General features: G+C 41.9%; 1 protein-coding gene across 22 annotated transcripts in view; it reads right to left on the bottom strand.

The window, feature by feature from the left end:
* Positions 1 to 18,010, bottom strand: part of LOC139755660 (FMRFamide receptor-like) — a 786,605-nt gene that overhangs the window by 69,311 nt on the left and 699,284 nt on the right. The window contains exon 1 of one of the 22 annotated variants that reach the window (XM_071674311.1): positions 2,552 to 3,250. The exons of 18 other annotated variants lie outside the window; for them this stretch is intronic. The gene's annotated coding sequence lies outside the window, so the exon portion shown is untranslated. Of the gene's footprint in view, positions 1 to 2,551; positions 3,251 to 18,010 lie in introns of those variants that run through there. 3 more of the 22 variants (XM_071674309.1, XM_071674310.1, XM_071674315.1) reach the window with 3 other exon arrangements.

Below are 18,010 nucleotides of genomic sequence, written 5' to 3'. Positions count from 1 at the left end.
CAGGGTCTAAGACATTACGTTAAACTTAAATATACCTTACGATGGTCTGGTAGGTCGTTAACCTCTACAGCTCAGCCAGAAAGCAAGGTTCGTTGTGTCTCTTTTGATCAATTACATTGCCTGGGGCTGTGGACGGTAGGACCACGGACTTTTCACAACCTGACTAGTCAGAGAGACTTTATGGACTCGTCTACAATCAGACATAAGATTCAACATAACATCAAAGGCTTCACGTGCTTAATTACTGTTCCATAAGAACATCTAATTGAATGTCATAACTTTGTAAGTCTTTGATCACACCAACTTCACTAATTAACCCGACATTAACATGGTTCTTTCCAGTCAATAATGCTGGTTTACCGTTCGCCGCGAGAATCAACTCATTTCTTCGTGTTACAGAATATTTCAGTCGACACATATCCACTTCCTTTTTCCAACGTCTGTATTGTCTTCAACTTTTGTTCACATTCATTGTTTCTATATTTGCTGTCCCCTATTCTCTTCGCCATCTTTTTCAACCCTTCACCATCTGCACTATCTTTTCCAACGTCTCTATATTTGCTGTCCTCTTCTATCTTCACTATCTTTTTCAAAGTCCCTATACTTGCTGTCCTCTTCTATCTTAACAATCTCTTTTAACGTCTCCATATTTCCTATCCTCTCCTATCTTCATTTTCTTTCTCAACGTCTCTATATCTGCTGTCCTCTTCTATCTCCATAATTTTTTCTATGCTTCCCCATTACTTTGATCTCTTCCCACTTTTCACCTTAAATAATTCTTTACCATCGTACTAATCACTTTCTTTTAACTACATAATTTTCCTGTCCATAAACATAATGTGTTTGGTTTCATATCTTCATCTGACGACAATATTCAGTCTCTCCCACATTCGTCCTGTTCTTGTGTCTTTGTAAGGTTTAGCTTATATGACAACCCTCACCTCTAGCCCACCTTGGTATTACCAGATATGATTCTGACGTGGGAGAGAGTTTCCAGGTGTCAGGCAAAATCAAGCAATGGTTAAAAGAAGTTGCCAAACCTTGGTTGTTTGTTTGTCTATCTACCTATATACATATGTATATGTATTTATGTGTATATGTATGTATGTCGGTCTTTGGTGGCCTCTTAATACCCTTCAAGGCCAACGTGCAGTATCTTAAACTTTACCCAAATACTAAAATACCTGCTTCAAAACCTTGGTACTCACAGATACTACGGTTCGACCATGAAAGAGAGAGAGAGAGAGAGAGAGAGAGAGAGAGAGAGAGAGAGAGAGAGAGAGAGAGAGAGAGAGAGAGAGAGAGAGAGAGAGAGAGAGAGACCAAATTGATTATCCCCATGTCCTCACCAGTTACTCCTAAAGTCTTTAAGTCCTCCCCAAATCTTCCCCAGTTCCTCATCGGGTCCTCCCCTCGTATTCCACAGATTTTCTCTACAGCTTTCTAATTTTCGCCCTCAAGTCTTCCCTAAGCCTTCCTCAGCTCCTACCCAGGCTCCACCTAAGTCCTTCCTAAGTGCTCCTCAAGCACGTTTTGGACACTGTGTTGGGCACTGAAAACGCTCTACGGCATTATCAACCCGCATTCCACACACACACACACACACACACACACACACACACACACACACACACACACACACACACATATACATACACAAGTGTAAAGCCCTCCCCAAGTAATGAAAATAAGTATTTACGGTTAGTAAGTACACAAAGTATTGGCTCCCCCAAGAGTGTGGAAGTCTCTCTCAGTACTGTAAAATTAGGTAATCATGAATAACATAATTACACACAGCGTAAACATGGGGTCTACATATATAAGGCTGAGAATCATGGTATGTAAACAAGGCGAATTGATCGGGCAACACAAGTGTAAAATTCCATCACAATAACATGCAACAATCACAGAGAAAGGCCCTATTAGAGGCGACGAAAGAAGTCAGAGACATCAGCCAGTAACAAAAGCAATGACGTCAGACACTTTTGTGTCAATGAAAGTAATGACGTCAGAGACTAAAGGCTATTATAGATATTTCACCGGGAAGGAGTCCTAATTTGTGAATATTGTATAAACTGAACCTCGAATTGTCTTGATACTGGATTGGAAATTATTGAATATTTGTTTACGTACCGTGTACCCGCTCGACTTGCGTCTACGTACTGTGTATCAGTTACATATGTGTTGACGTACCGTGTACCTGCTCCGCCTGTGCTGACGTGCTGCGTACCTACTTCACTTCTGTTGACGTACCATGTATCTGCTTCACTTGCGTTGACGCACCGTGTGCTTGCTCTACCTGTGTTGACGTACCGTGTACCTGCTTCACTTCTCTTGACCTACAGTGTACCTTCTCCATCTGTGTTGATATACCGTGTACCTGCTTCACTAGTGTTGACGTACTGTGTACCTGCTCTACATGTTGACGCACCGTGTACCTGCTCTACCTGATGACGTACCGTGCACCTGCTCTACCTGATGAAGTACTGTGTAACTGCTCCACATATGCTGACATACTGTGTACCTGTTCCACGTGCGAATACTGACGTACCGTGCACCTGCTCCACATATGCCGACATACCATATACGTATTCCACATACGTACATTGACGTACCGCGTACTTGCTCCACGTAAGAGGATGATTCTCCCTCTGCAGCACACCGATGGTACGACTGTCTGTTTCGCAACACGAGAATAAAAGTGTCTGTTCCACACCGTGAATGTAACATAGTCTGTTTCATGGCATGATAGTGATAAAGTTTGTTTCACACCAGGATAGAAACATATATCTTACACTATAAATGTAACAGAATGTTTCACATGAGTGACAGCAGAGTCTCTTCCACTCTACAGGAGGATGAAAATGTTTCACACTTGGATGCTAACGGTGTTTCACAACACATATCCAGCTTTTCAGAACACATCTACCGGGATCCACTTCACAGTGATGCTACCGTCTTTCCATACAGTGCGGCTAACACTCTATTCCACATCACGTAGACAACTCTGTCCTCTCCTCTATACCAAGGATCACTTCTCACTTCTGTTCCACTTCCTCTTGGGCAAAAAGTATCTTTCTCCTCACCAATGGATCAATTCGTCTCGACTTATTCTGTGGTGTATAAGAATGCCATCCACCTTTACGGTCACTATACATTATTCATATGCACTCGCAAGATGTGGCAAGGTGGTGCTAGGGTGTGGGTTTCGACGCTAGAAACCTCACATAATCCGTCCAGCATCAACACAAACAGTTGCAATTTTTGCCCGGACTGCCTGAGGCTCCCCGTCCACGCATCAAACATCACATTCCGACATTTATAAAACAGATATTAATGCAAAAACAGACATTAATGAAAAAAAAAAACTTCAATATTCTAACGTCATCAAACATAGTTATCAAGGATCAACCGTGAAATTGCAGTTCTTACGTAAATGTCTGACGACGGAGAGAAAAAAACATATCGAATGGATATTCAAGAACTAGCATGATCTTAAGGTATGCGCATGCGCAAGAGTGCCGCCTCCTCACCTATCCGGGCAGCTAGCCAGAAGAACCAGTGCCCCCGCGTGATGCTGTCCAATGCTGATGTACTGGCGCGGCTGGCACCACCCACCACACTGCGTTACATCACTTCATCAAACAAATGAGAAAAGTACCATAAGGTTTGAATCTCTCTCCTATACTAAATCATATCGTCCACTTATATGGCAATGGGAGATATATAAGAAAGAAACATCCACAAATTCCGTATCAGTAAGGAAAACATAACGAGACTCTCTACTAAAAGGTCCACATGAGGTAAGGGACAGTTTCCTTTTTCCAAACGCCTCCATTCTGACACCTTCAAAAACTCCTTAACATTCCACTATAATTCTTTCATACGACTTTCGCAGTTCGTTAACAAAGGAATTCAAGAAGCAACAGATCACTACGTCAAAAGCAACAAACCATTGAGTCCCCATTAGAGAACTGGGTACAGTACTTTATAGCCAGTATCCTTTCTCTAAAAGGAATCATTCTCTAGCCCTCAATCACAGGAGAACCCTTGGCATTTTCATTGGAGTTCGAGGCTCAAAAGACTTTAAGTGAAGGAGCGAGTTAATATCCTCGGGTATAACATGAGAGTATGTTTTTAGAAGAGATTATATTTTACATCACATGCAAAGAAATGAATGGTACAGAAGTGATCAGAAAAGTAAGTTTCAAATCATAACAGAGTTGGAAAAAACAACAAAGCAGAAGGACTTCCATCTAGGAAGGCGCAAATGTTATCAGTCACATACTTGAAGCGATATCCATTCTTTTTTCTATCAACTACACCTATTGGTAAATCATTATGTAACCAATCCTGTTAAACAACTACGTAGTTTCAATTAATGCAAAACGCTCGCCCACGTGTTTACATCCGTCAATAAGAGTGACATCAGACAGACCTAGCCTCAAATAGCATCTTAAATTAAGCCTGGCGAAGCTCTGATAATTTTACATCACCTCATAATCTTAAACTTTCTTAGCTATATAAGTTTTGGTTTCCAAGATGGCCATGATAAGATTTATCTCTGTCCGGGAATCATCTTGGTAGCTCGCCGACGTACTCTATCACTCTTTTTTATATTTTCCTTCTAGGCAGCGTGACGAAAACTAAACCAAGATATAATGTTGGACGCGCCAATGAACTGTAAAGAAGGATCAGTTTATCAGAGTTGTGTCTGCGGATGTGTATAACTTTACTTTTCTTTACATTAGAATTCATTTCCCACCTTGTAAACCGTCTATCAGTTTTTCCAAGTCAGCTTTCAATTGTAAACGTTCATATCCTGTCGAAGGTTTGTTTCATGGCTTCGATCGTCTGTGAACTGTTGATTTCTTACACAAAAGCCCATTATAAATGTCAACAATAGATATCAAAAATAGAATTAGTCCAAGACTGATCCCTGCAGCACACCACTTGTTTCGTCTCACCTTCTGAGGTTGGACGGCTGATAACTATTCCTTCTTCACGTCCATTCAACCAATGTTCTAATCACAGAAGCATAACATCTACATCTTAATTTTGCTGGGAGTCGTTGATACGGGACTTTATCTAAGGGTTTCTGAAAATCTACGATAAAATGACATCAGCTGCTCTACCTCTGATTATCTATGTTGGTCACATCATGAAAGATATCAAGCAGACTGGTCGTATATGAAACAATTCGTCGATGAACCATAATGCAAATCAAATCATTAATAAAGTGGTGAGCATCTGTACGATAAAAGTTCATGTCTCCACTGATGGTTTCCATAAGTCTGCCAACCATAAGCGTCAAGCTTATTGGGCGATAATTTCCGGACAGGGACATATCAAGCCTTTTGAGCACGGTGTCACATTAGCAAACTTCAATTCCTATGGCGCTTTCCTTGCCGCTAGTGTTATTGAAAGGAGCAGTCGAGGGCTTAACGAGCAATCTAACTTTTAACTTCTTAATGCTTCTCGAAATAAAACATCATTCAGCTTCCGATACGTTTAATTCTGACAGTATATATCTTGAGCGTGTATGTCACTACGTTGCAAAATGATCTATGCTAGCAATGAGATTGGAACACAGAGATGCGTCTTCAACAGTAAATATGAATGAAAGTAAAGAAATTCAAGTAAGGTCTTGTCCATGGTATTACTGTCTTGTACCAGGTCATCCTTTTCCGTAAGGAATGGACCAATTGACGATGGTAATGGCCCTCTTACTTTTAACTTAACTTCGAAATTCTTTAGGGTTTCTTTTGCCATCATCATCAGCAGCAATTAAGACGCCATATTGACACTGATGATTTTTTATTTTTGCACAAATTTACGCAATCCACTCCATCACTCTGGTCATCGCACTCTTTTCAGGTTGCTGTGGGTTATAATCTGAGATATTAAGCAATTCATCACTTCGCTGTTCTATCGTTCAGGCATGGTTCTAGAAACTGATCGTCCATTGCGCTACGCGTTAGCACGTATGTCCTCTCTTCTAACCCGAATATCCTTACCTGTTTTCAAAGCCACATTCATATCATCTTCATGATGACCACACCCCTGTTCAACCTGTCAAGAACACTGTAAATTTCATTTAAATCTGCCGTGTTGGCCAACATTACAGGCAATACTGATAGTTACTTCAACAGTAATTTACCACTGATTACTCGTACTAGATTTTTCTCGAACCGCGACACGATAGATGAGATCCTCGTCTGCAGCTAGAACTAAGTTTAATACATTCACATCGCAAATAGGCTTTTCAACGATTTTTTTGGATGCTATAAATCAACTCTCAGTAAATTCCACTCCCAGACCCACTGGAAAGGCATTCGTCCCACTTTGATACCAGCATGCTGGAATCTCCTACAGCGATCGAATCCTATTATTATAAACATCTTTTGTCTACCGTGTGGCATCTACATGGAGGGTCTGCACACTATTCTTACCCTTGTTTTCTTTCGAAGCTTACCTTTAATGTCCACATAAAATACAGCCACTATATTTTTCAGTACAGGATTACGGTTAACTTTAACGAAGAGCAAATCACCACCGCCTATTTCGTTTCCTCTGTCACCGTTAAACACAGCGTACGCTGAGAGGGCATATTCGGCAAGGATATATCTATTTCTGAAACCAAACTAAGTTTCAGAGAAACTAGTTAAAACATAACTTTTGTCTAACGTAAGTGCCTCTTAACTGTGAATATCAAATTATTATACCGCGCGCATTTACATGAAATACACGACATATGACTGATAATTGCTGCGAGATGTACTCACACTGACCACATGACAGCCTGATTAGGAGACTCTGGACGGTTCATGGGATCTCGTGGGGGAGCTGCAGGAACATGTAGAGGAGATACACCATCAAGTATGTGAAAATCTAAAGCTTTTTATGAATCTGGTGAGGCTACGTAAAAGCAGCGAGACCATCAATCTACACCTAACTATCATCGCCACAACCACTGCCACCATCATGATGGGAGACCATTGTCATGTGTGGAAGAAACATACGGACGGCAATCTGGTCGCTGGTAAACACAAACTCCATAGTGTTGGTTTTGAAATTCTCTGCTTCATTTCACTGACAATATCATAAACTGTTGTTCTTTGGTTTACACAAAGGTATGTATAGAGAAGACATACACAGCCTATTTACGTATATACAGAATGGTGATACCACTAAATACTGGAAATACTACGATACTTGATTGGGAACAATACAGTTTCAGGAACCATCTCAAACTCGGCTCGTCAGAATTCCTGGTACTCATTTCTATCTCATTAAAACTAGTCTGTCGGGTTAAACTTTACTATATTTTTGTTACGTCCAGTAAAATCCTGTTCATCCAACCTTTATCTATTGAAAAAGCATCCTCGATGCGGATTTTGGTCCATAAAAGGATCCTTTGCAATATATATATATATATATATATATATATATATATATATATATATATATATATATATATATATATATATATATATATATATATGCGTGCATAGTGCCACTGTATAAAGGCAAAGGGGATAAGAGTGAGTGCTCAAATTACAGAGGTATAAGTTTGTTGAGTATTCCTGGTAAATTATATGGGAGGGTATTGATTGAGAGGGTGAAGGCATGTACAGAGCATCAGATTGGGGAAGAGCAGTGTGGTTTCAGAAGTGGTAGAGGATGTGTGGATCAGGTGTTTGCTTTGAAGAATGTATGTGAGAAATACTTAGAAAAGCAAATGGATTTGTAAGTAGCATTTATGGATCTGGAGAAGGCATATGATAGAGTTGATAGAGATGCTCTATGGAAGGTATTAAGAATATATGGTGTGGGAGGCAAGTTGTTAGAAGCAGTGAAAAGTTTTTATCGAGGATGTAAGGCATGTGTACGTGTAGGAAGAGAGGACAGTGATTCGTTCTCAGTGAATGTAGGTTTGCGGCAGGGGTGTGTGATGTCTCCATGGTTGTTTAATTTGTTTATGGATGCGGTTGTTTGGGAGGTGAATGCAAGAGTTTTGGAAAGAGGGGCAAGTATGAAGTCTGTTGTGGATGAGAGAGCTTGGGAAGTGAGTCAGTTGTTGTTCGCTGATGATACAGCGCTGGTGGCTGATTCATGTGAGAAACTGCAGAAGCTGGTGACTGAGTTTGGTAAAGTGTGTGAAAGAAGAAAGTTAAGAGTAAATGTGAATAAGAGCAAGGTTATTAGGTACAGTAGGGTTGAGGGTCAAGTCAATTGGGAGGTAAGTTTGAATGGAGAAAAACTGGAGGAAGTAAAGTGTTTTAGATATCTGGGAGTGGATCTGGCAGCGGATGGAACCATGGAAGCGGAAGTGAATCATAGGGTGGGGGAGGGGGCGAAAATCCTGGGAGCCTTGAAGAATGTTTGGAAGTCGAGAACATTATCTTGGAAAGCAAAAATGGGTATGTTTGAAGGAATAGTGCTTCCAACAATGTTGTATGGTTGCGAGGCGTGGGCTATGGATAGAGTTGTGCGCAGGAGGGTGGATGTGCTGGAAATGAGATGTTTGAGAACAATGTGTGGTGTGAGGTGGTTTGATCGAGTAAGTAATGTAAGGGTAAGAGAGATGTGTGGAAATAAAAAGAGCGTGGTTGAGAGAGCAGAAGAGGGTGTTTTGAAATGGTTTGGGCACATGGAGAGAATGAGTGAGGAAAGATTGACCAAGAGGATATATATGTCGGAGGTGGAGGGAACGAGGAAAAGTGGGAGACCAAAGTGGAGGTGGAAAGATGGAGTGAAAAAGATTTTGAGTGATCGAGGCCTGAACATGCAGGAGGGTGAAAGACGGGCAAGGAATAGAGTGAATTGGATCGATGTGGTATACCGGGGTTGACGTGCTGTCAGTGGATTGAATCAGGGCATGTGAAGCGTCTGGGGTATTATTGCATGACAGCTAGAGACTGAGTGTGAACGAATGGGGCCTTTGTTGTCTTTTCCTAGCGCTACCTCGCACACATGAGCGGGGAGGGGGATGGTATTCCATGTGTGGCGAGGTGGCGATGGGAATGAATAAAGGCAGACACTGTGAATTGTGTGCATGGGTATATATGTATGTGTCTGTGTGTGTATATATATGTGTACATTGAGATGCATAGGTATGTATATTTGCGTGTGTGGACGTGTATGTATATACATGTGTATGGGGGTGGGTTGGGCCATTTCTTTCGTCTGTTTCCTTGCGCTACCTCGCAAACGCGGGAGACAGCGACAAAGCAAAATAAATAAATAAATAAATAAAAAAAAAAAAAAAAATATATATATATATATATATATATATATATATATATATATATATATATATATATATATATATATATATATATATATATATATAAACCTAGAATCAATTTCTAAAAATGAGACGTGGTGTTACTATGGTCCCTTCTAAAGGCTCCATCATCAAAGGCTGCACTACCACTAGAAGCGGAGAAATGTAGACTCCTTTGGAGAGTTCTTTGACGGACCGTGCTACCAATACTACAGACTCTCTCTCTCTCTCTCTCTCTCTCTCTCTCTCTCTCTCTCTCTCTCTCTCTCTCTCTCTCTCTTACCGTCTGTCCCCCCACTCCCCCCTCCCCCCATTTTACTCACACATTTACACAATTTTCATGTAACTCTCCCTAATGTATTCTTCCATTTGTACTATTCATTCTGCTTCGTCCAGTTCATATTCATACTGTTCACTCGCATAGTCTGTAGTCCCACTCACCTGTTATCTGCCATTCCTCTCTCTTTATCCTACTTGGGATCAGGTCGACTTGGGAAAGTCAGTGGGAAAAATAATGTACTAATGCAGACAGCTAAATAGCCAACCAAACAACTAATCAGCCTGCCAGCCAGCAAACCAACCAACTAGTTAAACAGCCAGCCAACCAACCCAGTAACTAATAAGCCAGCCAGCCGACCAACTGGCCAACCAGCTAGTTAGCCAGCCTGCAGGATCCTGGGAGGACAAGGTAGGAGAGGGCAGGTGTGGGAGGGGGCAGCTGTGGGAGAGGGCAGGTGTGGGAGAGGGCAGGCTGGGAGAGAAGAGGGTGGGAGAGGGCAGGGTAGGAGAGAACATGGTGGGAGAGGGCAGAGTAGGAGAAGGCAGGGTGGGAGAGAACAGGTTGAGAGAGGGCAGGGTGGGAGAAGCAAGAGAGCAGTGCCACATAATATCATTAACAACCCTAGCCTCTGATGGACCTTTTTACCGTACATAATTACATCAGAGACTTGGTCGTCTGTCCTGACGTCATTCTCCAGCTTAAAACACGTCGTGTCCGCCACATGAACCACATCTTTCGTTATGCCAATCCTCTAATAACATATAAAGCGAATCAAAAATGAGGATATCATGTTTCGAAAATATGAATTGGTGTATAGGGGTGTATTTATATTTGCTTATATAATATGGGTTGAAACGACCCAAAGGTATGTTGCTGTTTGAATTCCTTTGTTTTTCTTTGCATATTTCTATGTATACACAACCGTTTTACATGAGCTTCGACTTGCTCTTGCTTAAAGTCTTTGATTAAATTACATGCTAAAATGATAACAGTAAAGGGACCAAGTTGATATGGCACTACTAAGTTCGCCGTGATAAGTAAAATTCTCAAGTTAAGCACCTTGTATGCGAGATGTAAACGAGCTGTAAATCTTGCTATACTGGTTAACTATCTTGTAAATGAGCTGTAAATCTTGTTATACTGGTTCACTGTCTCGTAAATGAGCTGTAAATCTTGTAATTCTAGTTAACTATCGTGTAAACGTGCTTTCAATCTTGTTATACTAATCAACTAAGTTGTAAATAAAACGTAAATCCTGCTATATCAGTTATCCATTCTGTAAACAGTAAGTAACTCTTCCTATATCACTTCAATATCTTATAAACGAGAGGTAAATCTTAGCATATTAATGAACTCTCTCCTTTTAAACCATAAAGTCTTTAATATATGTATTTGTTATCCGTCTATTTCTAAACGATACGCAAATCTTGCAAAAACCTTGCAAACAATGCACTAGAGACCAATATTCATATCAAACTGTTTTCCTTATAAGGCAAATACAATGTTTCTGAAGCCTTTTTTTTTCTCTAAGTCCGACTCCCTCTTTCTAACTTCACAATCCTCATCTAGGCATCCATAACACCGTTCTATATCAAAATTTCTTATAACTCCTAACTTCTCAAGCCTTCTTTTAACCAATAAGGGAAAAAACTATTATAAAACTGTAAAATGATGCACCAACGTTTGTAGAGAATAAGCCTCCTGAAATCATATCGATTTATGCTTCAAAAAATATGCACGAGAGAGAGAGAGAGAGAGAGAGAGAGAGAGAGAGAGAGAGAGAGAGAGAGAGAGAGAGAGAGAGAGAGAGAGAGAGAGAGAGAAAAGACAAATGTTTCACATGATCCTATAGGCTCGAGAGTAAGGCTTCGAAGCATCCATATGGTGAACCCATCCGTCCCAGGTCCTGATCACTAGTGGGAAGGGACGAGCTATATCATAAAGGCAATACCGGCGTCAGGAGGTGAATTATAACCCTCATCAAAAGGCATTCAAAGTGACAGTCGGAAAATCTGGAGATATAAGTGAATCCTGCGAAGCTGGCGATCATTGCCTCAATACTAACGCGGAGGCTACGATCATGGCTGCTGTTGCCTGGTGTGGCTTGTATCGATGTGTGTATGTGAGTGTATGTGTGGAGGGGGGGGGGGGCTTGTCTGTGTGTGTGTGTGTGTGTGTGTGTGTGTGTGTGTGTGTGTGTGTGTGTGTGTAGCTTGTCTGTGCGTGTAGCTTGTCCGTGCGTGTGGCTTGTCTGTGTGGGGTTTGTCGGAGCGGGGTTCATCTGTGTGTGGCTTGTCTGTGCATGACTCGTCTGTGTGCATCTTGTCTGTGAATGGCATCTATGTCCTTTGTCTATGTGTTGTTTAACTCAATGTGCCTTCTGTGTAGGGTGTCTTGTGTGAGGATTGTGACCTCTGCGTAACTTCTCTGCAAGAAGCTCGACTCTGAATTTTTAGTATAACTTGTCAGTGTGATGCCTGACTGTGTGGCTTCTCTGCGACTTGTCTGTGTGACTTCTGTTTAACTTGTCTGTTTGTGGCTTAACTCTGTGGCTTCTGTGTACCTTGTCTGCGTGTGGCTTGACCTATGTAGCTTCTGTTCAACTTGTCTGTGTGATGCTTGACTCAGACTGTCCTCTGTGTAACTTGTCTGTGTGAGGCTGACTCAGTATAGCTTCTGTTTATAGCTCGCCCATGTTTTCTTTCCTCTTCAGAACTCTTGAATTATCTCCATTAAAATTGGAGCCCTATATCCACCTTCACATACCACCCTAATTTTTTTTCTCCATCCCAAACAATACTTATCGAAAAGTCTATATACAGAATTCATGGGTAACCTGGAGTTCCCGTCCCGTTGAAACACACACACATGGTTGGCGAAGGGAACGTAACCTACCAGTTTCCCGAGAACCTGGGACCAGTCTCTAGTAATAATGATGATGATAATAATAATAATAATAATAATAATAATAATAATAATAATAATAATAATAATAATAATAATCATAATTATCCCTGGGGATAGGGGATTAAGAATACTTCCCACGTATTCCCTGCGTGTCGTAGAAGGCGACTAAAAGGGGAGGGAGCGGGGGGCTGGAAATCCTCCCCTCTCGTTTTTTTTTTTTCATTTTCCAAAAGAAGGAACAGAGGGGGCCAGGTGAGGATATTCCAAAAAAGGCCCAGTCCTCTGTTCTTAACGCTACCTCGCTAACGCGGGAAATGGCGAATAGTTTAAAAGAAAGAAAAAGAAAATAATCATTATTATTATTATCATTAGTATTATTACAATCATCACAATAACTATGATAATAATAGTAATGATATTATTTGCATACTTGTTCCCCGTTTTCCACTGAACCCACCCACGTCATCTCCTCTTCTAAAACCAGTACAAACTATCATCCTTGAATCAATTAAGATATCTCCAGACATTCCAACAGCTGTCTCTCTTAGCACATTCACATCCAACATTCTCTCTGCCAGTTGATCTCCGACCCCAATCACTCGTGCATATTTATGCATGCACATCTTTTTCTATTTTCTTAAAGCAGGTATTCCAAGGCACATATCCATTTTCAGCATACAGCTCACCAAACTGTTCATCACTTTCTGTTGCAACAGGAGCTGCCTTGTAATTCTATCCTCAGCTGTCATGCCACCCACTCTTTCGTTTAAATCTCCCACCACTAACACTCGAACTCTTCCATCAAAGTTGCTCATGCACTCATTCAGCCCCTCCCAAAACACTCGTCCCCCTTCCTTACTCCTCTCACAATCAGGCGGATAAGGACTGACAATCACTCAGCTCTCATAATTATGAATGACAGTTGGGTGCCTGTCAGTGGAAATATAAGTAGATTATAATCAACTTATATTTCCACTCACAAACCAGTATGGAACTTACTTCCTTACACCCTATAACATTCACAAAACTCCTCAGTCAGCAGAAGTGCCACCCCTCCTTTTTCTCTCGCCCTATCACTAATGCCAGACACTACCCCTTGGAAATTTCTAAACCATTCTTCCCCCTTCCCCTGGAGCCTGGTTTTATTCAGAGCTAGAACATCCCGGTCCCTGTCCCTGTCCCCTAGGTACGATACCCATCTCTCCCTTCTTATCATTATGGTTACATCCACACACATCCAGACAGCTTGAGCCTTCGAGAATATGAGCACTCCTAGTTTGGCGTATTCTTTTAACACTATTAGAAAATAAATTACAAAGAGGGAAGTGTGTCTAGCCTCCTACTCCCGAACCTCGTAGATTCCTTCTACGAGGCACGGGAGATCTGTGGGTAATATCCTTTATCCACGATCCAAAGGAATTGATTATCATTATTAAGATATTAAAGATCACATTAATAGAAATAATAATAATAATGATAATAATAATATCATTATCATTATTATAATTATTATTATTATTATTATTATTATTATTATTATTACTATTATTATCATTATTATCATTATTATTATCATCATCATTGTAATTATCATTATCATCACCATTTTCATTATTACATAAAAAAATGTTCGAGAAAAAATTCATAATCGATGAAGGATCACTTTCTCTACCTTCTTCTTGGTTAAGCCCTGTTATTGTGACAAGACCACTCTCTCTCTCTCTCTCTCTCTCTCTCTCTCTCTCTCTCTCTCTCTCTCTCTCTCCTAGCCCCCTCTTACTGCCAGTGGGAGTATGGTGGTGTCTCCACACGTGCTGAGGGGGTCCTAAGCTTTCTTAAAGTCCTTTAAATACAACGTATAAGAAAGGCTACGTAGTTTGAAAGGTTTGCTTATGTCTGGTTTTATGTAACGAGTTAAAAACTTCAACCAGTCCCAAACGATTCTCTGGGCACAAACAGGTCACGTTAGATAATTCAATAGAAATGATATCGGTGTCGCCTGTGAGTTACGTGGATGGAATAAAGAGTTTGATTTTCATGCTCAACGAAACACACGAACCTTAAAAGTTACCTCCGAGGTGCAAGCTGGTAAGCACACGGTGAACACATTAAGGCAGGGCCGACGCCACCTGTGACACACCTACCAACACCTGCAGAACATATTCGTATGGTAATTAGCTTCTCTGTGGCCCACTTGAACTAGGGCTTATGATTCAGACGGTATGAGTTACAGAAAATTGCTGGTATTTACCGTCTCTCATTTCCTGTGGACCAGTTAGCTGCGCTGCCAGGCAAGCAGGGTCATAACGACACAGCGCTCGACAAAAATATGGATTACTTTTCCCCGTAAACAAGAAACCAACAAACTATAAGTTACGTCGACGTTCGTCTATGAATAGCTGGCCGACGCCACACTTCCCCACGGTCGCCAGCTTTGCACCGTTGCTCACACACCACATGTCAAGAGCCAGCATTTAGAGGTCTCACTGCCGTGTACAACAGAGCAGTGGTAGTGCGTCACCTCCAGTGCCAGTATCTCATCAGACCAGAGGACAATAAGCGGGAGGCAATCAGGCAAAGGACTAATACTCATTTAGTATCAAAAACATTTCAAAACAGGATCTCCGAAGGTAATGTTGCTCATTACCGTCCCTATGAATGTAAGCTTCTCCTTCCATCTGTAGTCGTAAGTAATGATAATTCCCCAATCTTTACACCCTCATCCCCCCCCCCCCCCCCCATTACGGTCTCTTTTGACCAGCCGCCCCTCATTCCTTGCTCTCTCCTATGGTGTCAAAAAGATTCCTCGAGTATGATTATTAATCAATCCAAACACGTGAAATTACATCCTTGAAGATGTGCTATGAAGGACTGTTGATGAGAGGGAGAAAAAAAATAGGGCAAGAGGAGAGGACGAAAAAGGATAAGGGAATGAAGAGGAAGAAAGAAAGGGGAGAGGAGAAGGACAGGAGAAGGAGAGGGAAAGGAGAAGAGGGACGCGGGAAGTGGGATGTTGGGGAGGAGGTTGTTTACCGCAGGGTGCGGCAGGGTCGCTTGAATACGACTAATTAAAACGGCTTGTGACGCTCACTGGCCAGGGAGAGCTCGGAATCATAGCGATCCTCACGATGCTTCGTGGCCTGACAAAACTGGGTAATGTTGCTGGATATAATGCCTCCCAAATGGCGGGTGGACGTATGTGTTATAAAGAAAAGAAAAAAAAAATGAATGAAAGTGTAGGAAGGGTCGGGAAAGACCCGTCCTTCTGAAGAAAGAGATAATGTGAGAGAGAGAGAGAGAGAGAGAGAGAGAGAGAGAGAGAGAGAGAGAGAGAGAGAGAGAGAGAGAGAGAGAGAGAGGAGAGAGAGAGAGAGAGAGAGAGAGAGAATTTCAGGTGTCCTAAGGCTGGCGAAGAAAGGAAGATGACCACAGAAAGAAAGAGAAATAGCACAGACAGGCAGAGATATGAGCATGATACAATATCCAAAAGCACAACATTGAGTAACATCATTCCAGGGTGCGAAGGGGGGTCAACTAAGCACCTGATGTAATGATGAACTTACAAGGCAATACAGTGACTGCCTTTCAAGTTACCACCAACATCCAGATAGGAGATAACGTTAAACATACAGCACAAGACCCTTATGCCCGATATCGGTGAGGGAAGGGGAGGGAATGTTCCTCTGCCTTATATCTTGGAATGATGGTGGTGTCAGATTTGCATCAGGCGGAGTCCTACACTTTACTCCTGTATTCTTCGGACGCAAATTTGAGTACCACCTGACGTTCGCAGGAATCATTACTTGGCACAAATGAAATGATTTCTATCATCTCGTTCTTCGTACTTAGTCGGGGTAGTTAGTCACCAGCAAAGACGAAGAGACACTTCAAGGTAACCGACCACGAGTGTTACCAGTTTACCTCATGGTCGCGCGACCGATCAATGATGCCAGGAACAACAACCTCCACACAAGTCAGCCCAGTCTTCAGTTCAATGCAGCCTTGTGGACTCCCTCCCCAAACCTCCCGGAAGATGCCTAGCGATGAAGTCTCATCTGTTGACCCACTTACGGCAAACGTGTAGAGGGGAGAGACGGTCCCCTTCTGGCATGTGGGTTGTGCATGCGGTACTAGTGCCTCAAGCAGTAAACCTGAGACAGTGACACATCTCCATCTCTTATATCTGCAGCGAAGACGGACGATAACGTATCTACCCTGAATGCAACATGCGGGAAGCAGGTGGCACTGAAGCAATTCGGACGGCTACCATGAAAGAGGTACGAGAGAGAAAGAGAGAGAGAGAGAGAGAGAGAGAGAGAGAGAGAGAGAGAGAGAGAGAGAGAGAGAGAGAGAGAGAGAGAGAGAGAGAGAGAGAGAGAGAGAGAGGTACTAATCAAGTTTTCCTTCAGTATTCACCCATCATCAAACACTCCACAGCCCTGGTATTTCGGGGAGCGAGGCAGCTGTCAGATGAACTGACATGACGTCGCCAGACGTCCCATATCTAGAGACTATGACTAGACCACCCATCCATCCCTTTCCCACCACGACCATAAACACGGACGTCCGCTTCTTGCTGGGTGCGACTGACAGCGTCTCTGCCAGATATCTGGCAACCCACATGTTGTGAATACGCCTCTGCCGCGAAGCTGTCATCGTTCACTTGTCCAATCGTCATACAGCAGTAAAGAGATCTTTTTTTCTGTAACAACTAATTGTTGGAAGACCCCTAAGACTATTCTTTCCAAGGAGCCCAATTGTAATGTTACCCCCTATTCTTTCATGCATATTCGTTTAATATTTTTTTCATTGCATCTGCCATCCCATTACTGTTTCAAATACGACTGATTTGAACTCTCTCTACTACGGACTACTGTAAAGGGACTCTGTGGAGTGCAGAGGGTGATGGATAGCTTATATATGTAGGGTGATGGAGTGCTGGTGTGTGAGGGAGATGGGATCACACTGTCAGAGACTATCAGTATCTCCTGTATGTGAGATGCTCCGTAACTGCTACTTGCTTTCGTTTAAATGTTCCATTCTTTTTTGAATTGACCACTTCTCTGTGCATCGCCAGGTTTTCACTACCTCTGGTTCTGTTCATTCCACATCTTTTTTCCTTATTTCATTCATTACTCCTCGCTACGTTTCTCTCGGTCGTCCACTCCTCTTAACAGCGTCTCTATCTTTGTACTTCGTACATGTTTCCTACTGTATCCCTTTGTCTCCTAAACTTCCTCACCAACACAGTAAAGAATTAATAAGGAATTGAACCAGTTACGGAACTACGGTTTCCTTCCCTTAAAAATTCCCTTCTGCTTGTCTTGTTATAAATAAGAACACGTTTCATTGGTTTTTATTCAATTCTATGACTTCCATTCCATCACCATTTACAGGAATCCATTCAAACTTTGCAAATTTTCCCGCAGCACACTTGCACAATCGTGGAATCAAATCTGAAGGAAGTTAGAGAGAGAGTTGACCTTGACGATGAAAGGAAATTTTTGATTAACGGAAGCTCAGAGCTGGGACGC

Source organism: Panulirus ornatus, chromosome 19 (assembly GCF_036320965.1).
Source record: "Panulirus ornatus isolate Po-2019 chromosome 19, ASM3632096v1, whole genome shotgun sequence".
Taxonomy (NCBI): Eukaryota; Metazoa; Arthropoda; class Malacostraca; order Decapoda; family Palinuridae; genus Panulirus; species Panulirus ornatus.
This window is presented reverse-complemented; position numbering and strand designations above follow the sequence as displayed.